Source organism: Schistocerca piceifrons, chromosome X (genome assembly GCF_021461385.2).
Source record: "Schistocerca piceifrons isolate TAMUIC-IGC-003096 chromosome X, iqSchPice1.1, whole genome shotgun sequence".
In the NCBI taxonomy this organism is placed as follows: Eukaryota; Metazoa; Arthropoda; class Insecta; order Orthoptera; family Acrididae; genus Schistocerca; species Schistocerca piceifrons.
The window spans coordinates 911,055,514-911,064,468 of record NC_060149.1 but is presented as its reverse complement, the minus strand read 5'-3'; the positions used below and the strand labels follow the sequence as shown (position 1 = coordinate 911,064,468).

Genomic DNA, 8,955 nt, shown 5'->3' with positions numbered 1-8,955 from the left:
GAACCACATGCACAGCAGACTCCACATGCCATCACCACGGTTGCATGTGGAACTGAGGAGCCATTCCCCGATGCAGCTAAACACATAGAGCTGCTGATGTCAACTGCCTTGGACTACAAAGGCTGCTGGCCTTAGCAACACAGGGTGCTGACTCAGCAGGTGCAGGTGGAACCTATTACCAAGTCATCACCACCAGTCAGGGTCAATGGGGTGAGATTCAAATGGTTCCGAGCACTATGGGACTTAACATCTGAGGTCATCAGTCCCCTAGAACTCAGAACCATTTAAACCTAACTAACCTAAGGACATCACACACGTCCATGCCCGAGGCAGGATTCGAACCTGCGACTGTAGCGGTTGCGCGGTTCGAGACTGAAGCCCCTAGAACCGCTCGGCCACCCCGGCCGGCTCAATGGGGTGAGGTGTGCCTGCTTTAGTGCTTCGTGCAATGAAGTCAATAAAAGTCATTTCTGTCAACAGCATTCCACCTGGACCCACGAGCCTGTCACCACCACTCACTCATCCCCTAGCATGCACAGCACGCTATATGCCTTGAAACTAGTTCTTTTACAACATTAAAACTGTACAAGCCACTTCACATCCAAACACAAACCAAAGTCGACCATCTACCTCCCCGACTAAAATGCTTATTTAGTCATTCCATTTCATATCACTTTGCAACGTTGCACCTAGATATTTTGCAAGACGGCACTTGCTTTAATCATAAATATTGTCCGGTACGGTAGCTGAATGGTCAGTGTGACGGATTGTCAATCCTCTGGGCCCGGGTTCGATTCCTGGCTGGGTCAGGGGAATTTTCTCCGCCCAGGGACTGGGTGTTGTGCTGTCCTCATTATCATCCTCATTGACTGCAGTTTGCCGAAGTGGCGTCAGATTGAAAGACCGGCACCCGCGAACGGTCTGCACATACGATTAAATAAAAATAAATCATAAATATATGTCTGAGTGATGCTAAATGTTATTATCTTTAAATAAAGAAAAGTATTATTTTCTCAATAACCTTCAAATCGTGAGCTACACCGTTAATTTTTGTATATGAAATTAGTGAATTTACTCATGACACTTTTGTTGCCTATGCCTGGGGTCACGTTCAGAATTCAAATTAATGATCAACTTAATTAATTTCATGAGAGTGAACCTTAAGTTGCTGGTGTACCCATTTAGGGGAAGGTGGGGTAAAGTGGCCACTCTATGTGAAATTGGCTATTAAGCGAAGCTTGGGGCATATACATACCGTAACATATCCCACTAAATATTTATAGCTATAGTAAGAGTATATTTTGTAGGATGTATAAACTTTTTTCTAAATACTCACATAGTGGCCGCTTTTCCATACCTAATGGGGTAAAATGGCCAAACTTTGCCACCTTTCCCAAATAGATTGTATAGTTTTAAAAATGGGTAGGCCTATAGTTTTTATTTCACCATTGATTATTATTAGGAGAACAATAATACAAACTGCAAAGAAACTTGTTGGAATACATCGTTGGCACAAGAAGGTCAACATTTTCTAATGATATGATAGAGAAATAAACGATTAATTATGGGTTACTATTCAAGTCTAATTCATTCACTATTTATCCACCCAGAAACAATATTAAGTCATGTGCAAAATTAGCACGTGAAATTGTCATCGTCTTCATCACATACAGCGCACAGTTCATGAGGCCAGCATTTGCAGGGAATAGTGGCCATCTGTCAGGAGACGTGATATCGCAGAAACCTATTGCTATACAGGCTGAGTCACCTAACCTTACCGCTGGATATATTTCGTAAACCACATCAAATACTGACGAATCGATTCCACAGACCGAACGTGAGGAGAGGGGCTAGTGTAATTGGTTAATACAAACCATAGAAAAATGCACGGAAGTATGTTTTTTAACACAAACCTACGTTTTTTTAAATGGAACCACGTTAGTTTTGTTAGCACATCTGAACATATAAACAAATACGTAATCAGTGCCGTTTGTTGCATTGTAAAATGTTAATTACATCCGGAGATATTGTAACCTAAAGTTGACGCTTGAAACCTCTGACGTTCAGTTGCGTGTTGTAACAAACAGCTGCAACATACATCGCGTTTCTACAGAATGATCTGCCAACGTTGTTCGGAAATGTCCCACTGGAAACGCGTCGATGTACTGCGGCGTGTACGACATTCATTACGCCAGAGATTGCAATTGTGTGCAGCAAATGATGGCCACCACATTGAACATCTATTGGCCTGACATGTCGGGACACACTCTATTCCACTCTGTAATTGAAAACGGAAACCACATGTGTACGTGTACCTCACCCCTCATGGTAATGTACATGTGCGTCAGTGAAAAAGACCAATAAAAAGGTGTTAGCATGTGGACGTAATGTGCTGTTCCAGTCTCTTCTGTACCTAAGGTCCATCACCGTTCCCTTTGGATCCCTACGTAATTCGGTGCTCTCCGATACACACGATCGAACAGCGGAGGAATGGTACTCAAGCGTCAACTTTAGGTTACAATATCTCCGGATGTAATTAACATTTTACAATGCAACAAACGGCACTGATTACGTATTTGTTTATATGTTCAGATGTGCTAACAAAACTAACGGGGTTCCATTTAAAGAAACGTAGGTTTGTGTTAAAAATATACTTCCGTGCATTTTTTTATGGTTTGTATTAACCATTTACACTAGCTCCTCTCCTCACGTTCGGTCTGTGGAATCGATTCGTCAGTATTTGATGTGGTTTACGAAATATATCCAGCGGTATTGTTAGGTGACTCACCCTGTATATAAAAGTCAAGCAACTTAAGTAATATGAGTGACGTACACTCTGTGACATAAAACTTGAGGAGCGGCCGGCCGCTGCAGAGGCTAAGTCCGCGCCGATCGCGACGTGGGACAAATAAACTGACCAACTCGCTAATTCTCTAAGTCCGCCTATCTGCACAATCTGGCAACACTGTAGACTGCGGCACTTCCTGGAGGAAGTCTTGTGGCATGCTACAGAAATTGTAGACTGTATACGCCCATGGGCTAGCGGTATTCCGCCGCCGTCGGCCGTGCTGTGCGGACGTGCGGAGCGGCTGTAGCGGTGTTTACATCGTCGCTGCGAGTGGCCGGCGTTGTGTGGTGAGTGCGCGCTTTCTGCGTTAGGCATAGTCCACGATCACATTTCTAGAATGACATAATGGAACAGACAACGCGACGCGATACTTTGAAGTTGATTTTCGATCCGAACTACGCCCGACCGAAATCTTACGAAGTTGAGGAATTTATCGAAGAAACTTTTCAGATCAAAGTGGATGAATTGATTGGAATTCACCTGTCGATTGTCAGTCCGACTGTGTTCCTTAAGTTATCCAGTTCTGACAAATGCGACCAAATTGTAGATGCATGTGGTGGGGTGGCAAAATTCAAATATTCAGACGGACACATAGGGCAGGTCACGGTTTCGCGTGCCGGAATGGGAATAAGAACGGTTCGAATCTTTGAGCTCCCCTTTGAAATAACGCCCGAGGAGGATAACAACAAACTGAGAGCCTATGGCGCCATTATCAGCAATGTCACCGAAAAATGGTCTAGCTTGCACAAGTATCCGGTATTAAATGGAGTCAGGCAGTTAAGATTGACATGCTGAAACATATCACATCGTATCTCAGGATTGGTGGATATCGAGCGATCATCATTTACGATGGCCAGCCGCGAAACTGCTCGGGTTGTGGTTCGACGCAACACGTCCGCGCGCAGTGTGTTCAACGGCGTGTGACGCAACTGCAGACTGGGGAGCGAGACCCGCCTAGTCAGATGGCCACGCTACCCGTGACGTACGCCGCCGCAATTCGCAGTGACGTCGCCCCAGACATGTGTTTCGACAGAGCGGTAGTTGCTTATGCCGACGTTCCCGATGGTAACGTAGCCATGGATACTAACAGCACAGAAGCTACAGGTTCAGCACACTCACAAGACGAGGAAACTGACAGGCGTGCAGAACAAGACCAGGCTAAGAGGGCAGAAGAAGGTATGTGCAAACCACTTGAAGAAATCGGGCAACACAAAGAGGACACGGTTGCAACATCGGAGGATAATGACCAGCAGCCTACAACTGTTTCACCAAAGAAACGGAAGAAACGTCGAATAGCCCGTCAGGGAGCAGCAGAAATCGCGCCAATGCTGCGTGAAAAGGCGAAACAGATAGGCCAAGAACTGGCGGAGACGACACAGGCAACTCCTCTGGAAGATCGAACAACAAAAAAGAAGACCCGAAATGAGGACACTGAACCCTACCGTGGAATCGACATTCCAGTCCGAAGGACCCTCCACATGTACCAAAAACGGACACGCGGGAAGTTACGTGCACGCGAGATTGGGCGGATGACATGGAGGAGCAAAGCCATGATGCAGAGATGGCTGACATACCACAACATTCAGGACGGACGGCACCCGACCGTCGGCAAACAGTATCCCACCTGACACAGTATAGTCGACATGACGTCCTTGCTGGCGTACAGAATTGCGACCTTGAATACAAATAAAATTAGTAGCACCCTCAATCTGAGAAATCTCCAAGATTTTCTGTACGCCGCTGATGTTGACATCTTAATGCTGCAAGAAGTAACGGCTATCCGTTTGGACGACATCACTGGCTACAACGCCGACATCAATCCTGGCAATGACAATAGCCTCGGCACAGCGATTATGACTAAAGAGGGGATCCTACTTACAGACGTGGCGAAACTGCCGAACAGTAGAGGTCTCGCTGTCACGATAAACAACACCAGGTTTATCAACACATATGCCCCGTCAGGAACCGGAAACAAGCGCCGCACGGCCGAATTTTTCAAGGAGGACATCGCCCCCCTTTTCGCGGTGCGATTTGAACAAATAATATTTGCGGGTGACTATAATTGCGTGCTGAGTCCCAAAGACCAGACGCCAAATTTTAACAGATCTCTGGAGCTGGAGAACATCGTCAGAGACTTCCATCTGTTTGATACTTGGGAACTAAAACATGGTGATAAGCTAGGTTTCACCTATATCACCAGCCATTCTGCCAGTCGTATCGACAGGATTTACGCAACATCCAATTTAAGGAGACACGTTTTACAGTCCGAGCTATGGCCCACTATTTTCTCTGATCATATCGCGTACATATGTACGATAAATTTAGAGAAACAAGGAACTTACAGGGCGAGAGGTCAGTGGAAGCTAAACGTTGCTCATCTTTCGGATCCTGGATGTCACGCCGCCTTCCACACCACTTGGGCAGAATGTGACAGGAAGTTCCACTTGTACGGTACGGCGCTGAATTGGTGGCTAAACTGCGCGAAGCCCGAAATAATAAAGACAATGAAAACTTACTCCCGTGAAAAAGTCGCCTGGCGGAAGCGGACATTAGACTTTTACTTCAGCTGTCTGAGAGACTTGTGCGTTCGGGATGCTACAGTCATAACAAATTATGGGCAAATCAACAGAATAAAAGCAAAATTGCTCACCCTGCAGAGACACCATCTCGAAGGCTGTAAAATACGAACACGTTTGCAGAACGGTACACGAGAAGAAACAACATCCATGTACCACATCCTCCAAGAGAACAAAAGACAAAAACGGAAAATTCTGACGGAACTCAAAACTTCAGACGGGAGACTCTTGACAGATCAAGCTGCAATACGAGATGAGATCCATCGACACTTTAGTGAATTGCTGGCCAATACACAGACAGATGAAACAGCGCAGCAAGCTCTCACTGCTAGGACGACAGAGCGAATCACTCCAGAAGAAGCTGATGTGCTCGCAGCAAGAATAACTGACGAAGACGTCGAAGCTGCCATCTCGAGGAGCCCAAAGAATAAATCACCTGGACCAGGTGGGCTACCCGCTGAATTTTATCAAACTTTTCGCGAACAGATAATTGCTAAATTGACACCCGTCTGCAATGAAATACTAAATGCCGACACTGACCTTCCGAAGGAATTCTGTGAGGGTACAGTGGTCTTACTCCCCAAAACCCCAGGAGGCAAAACCGTGGAGAATCTTCGACCCATAACACTTCTCAATAGTGATTATAAAATCTTCGCCCGTATCGTGATGCAAAGGTTTAATTCAGTTATTCGTACAGTGACAGGAGCTTACCAGACAAGTGTGGGAAAGGATAGAACGATATTTCAGACCTTATGCGACTACAGAGACATTATAGCGATATCGAAAGCCTGCAACATTCGCTGTGCTCTGATGTCGCTTGACTTCGAAAAAGCTTTTGTTAAAGTTAATCATTCGTACCTGTTCCGGTGTATGACATCCATGCACTTCCCACAGAAAATTGTAGCCTCCGTGAAAAACATACTGACGAATAGCACGTCAAGAATCAGTGTCAACGGACAACTCAGTCACCTGATCAATATTCAGAATTCGGTAAGACAAGGTTGCCCCATGTCCATGACGCTTTTCGCGATTGCACTTGAACCTCTCTTAGTATCCCTGACTCGGCAACTCCGTGGACTACATATACACGGACAGAAGATCATATGTCAAGCCTACGCTGACGATGTAGGGGTACTTGTGACTGACGAAAGCGAGGTGGACACAGTACTTGAAGTTGTGGCGACCTACGAACTGGCGTCAGGAGCTAAACTCAACCGCAATAAATATGGTATTATGAATCTTGGTCGGGGTATAGAGATCAGAGCCGCTGGACGTATCAACACTGTGGAAAAAATAAAATGCCTTGGAATAGAATATACGATTAATATCCGCCGCACGTCCGCTCTCAATTATAGTAAATTACTTGCCACATTACGAGCAAGCATAAAACAACACAGCTTGCGTAATTTAAATGCAATACAAAAAGTGCAACTAGCCAATACCTATATAACCTCCAAAGTAAACTATGTTGCTGAAGTGCTGCCTCTGCCACGAACCATAGCACACCAAATGCAAACAGCGTTTGGTTATTTTGTCAGCAGAGGTCAGATATTTAAGGTTTCATATGATTCCTTGACGCTGCCGACACGCAATGGAGGGCTACATCTGACAGACATCTACCTTAAAGCGCAAGCGCTATACGTTAGCAAAACTTATAAACAGTGGCAACGATCGACGCGGACCTCAGTGGCTCATCTCTTATGTGAAATCACCCCAGTCAGCAGTGATCCACCAATCGATGTGCATCACATCCCCCACGAGCTGTACCACTATAAACAGTTTCTTGTGGAATACAGTTATGTACGCCATAGAATACCGGAGAAGGACATATATCAGGTTAAGGAGGTTTACAACACCTTGCTGGAAGGAAAATTGCGCAATCGAATAGAAAACAAGTTTCGACATTATAACTGGAAAAACATATGAGAAAACATATCTGACCCCCATCTACCATCCAGTGTGCGATCGACGTGGTACCTCGCAGTAAACAGAAAAATCCCCAACAACTCTAAATTGAACGCGATACGTCTGGCACACACACCAAACTGTCCCAGCTGCAATGTCGTCGACACTGAAGAACATCGCTTCGTCTGTGACGATGTGAAAGACGTGTGGAATCTCTTCAGGCAAAAACTAGCACATGTGCTCCGCACGTCACCTAACACGATTACACCGACACACGTCCTTCTGCCTGATGACGTGCCATATCCTAACACTAAAAGAAGGTCAGCCAACTGGCTCAAAGGACTGACAGTCCATTACATCTCAACGGCTATGACGAAGTGTGAAGCAGATTATTGGATGTACCTGATGACAGAACATCAAAAGCTCGAACGACAAAAGAAATACAAAGAAAATTACGCAAATTTCTTGAACCGAACATTGTCTTACCGACAGAGCTGAAGAACGATCAAACGATATTTTGTTCAATCTCAGGATTCCTTTTCTTTTTCTTTATGAAATTATCTTTTAAGTTTCTCATTCATTTTACGCCAACAAGGTGGCTATTTCGTTTATCCTTTGCCCTCGTGTAGCAGCACTAATAGGTTCCTGACGCAAACATGAGACGCCAGCAGGCTGAAGTACGCCTGGCTCTCCTATAAAAATCGCTCCCGCACAATGATGGAAGAATGTAGCGGACCTATTTTCTTTCCACAACCCCAAAAGAAGGGATTTTGCTTACTTGTATACATTTACTTCGTTGGTCAACTATCTCTTGTGGAACAAACATAGCACAGAAGCTAGCCGAAGAAGGCACAAATGGCGAGCGGAAGGACGGGCTGTAGGGGAGTAAGGAGGCCAGAACAAAAATAAAAATAAAAAAAAGCGGTAGCATACGTTCTTTCTGTCTACACTGTCTGTGGATCGAAACCAGCTGGTATAAAAGATTTTTATAGCCTCATCTGTTTGAATGCTGAAGACGTGAATTTAATGGTAGCGCAGATTCAATCTATTTCACTTTCTGACACACCAATAGTAAAATTTTATCCAGTAACCATTTCTCGCAGACTGTCCTCCTCTGGACGGTAAAGCTCCGCGATCCACTTGCCGGCTAGCGGCAGCGGCCGTGGAGACAGCAGCGGCGCTGCACTCCCCCGTTCTTTATCGAAAGCGCCTGCTACCGCTCATCGCCTTTGATAATTTAAAATGCTTTATTATTATTAAATGTTGCTCCACAGAAGATTTCTGCGATTTCCATTCACGCTCGAAAGCAACGGAGATTACTGTATTACATTAATCGCCAAGAGCTGAGTATGGCCCGAAATTAATTTTATAGACTGGGACGAAATTAAACCACCTCCCTACATTCGATGAATTTATAAATGCTTCATACCTCGTTTCTTTTTCTTTCAAAGTCAGTTATTTGTGCAACTTTTGGCCAATATTCGGATTTTTTCGTCAAGGGAGAGTGAGCGTCTGCGGTGTAATGTGTATTACAGTTTTTGTTACATTCCTTGTGGTAAGTCTATGCGATAAGTTGTGTTAATACCTTGCAATACATGCTCTGCAGCAGTGCAGGAACACTGCACA

General features: G+C 44.9%; 1 long non-coding RNA gene across 1 annotated transcript in view; it reads left to right on the top strand.

The window, feature by feature from the left end:
* Window positions 1–3,042: 3,042 nt before the first annotated feature.
* LOC124723236 overlaps window positions 3,043–8,955 on the top strand; it is a 130,854-nt gene continuing 124,941 nt past the window's right edge. Inside the window, exon 1 of the long non-coding RNA XR_007006551.1 lies at window positions 3,043–3,135. This is a non-coding gene — a long non-coding RNA (uncharacterized LOC124723236). The remainder of the gene's footprint in view (window positions 3,136–8,955) is intronic.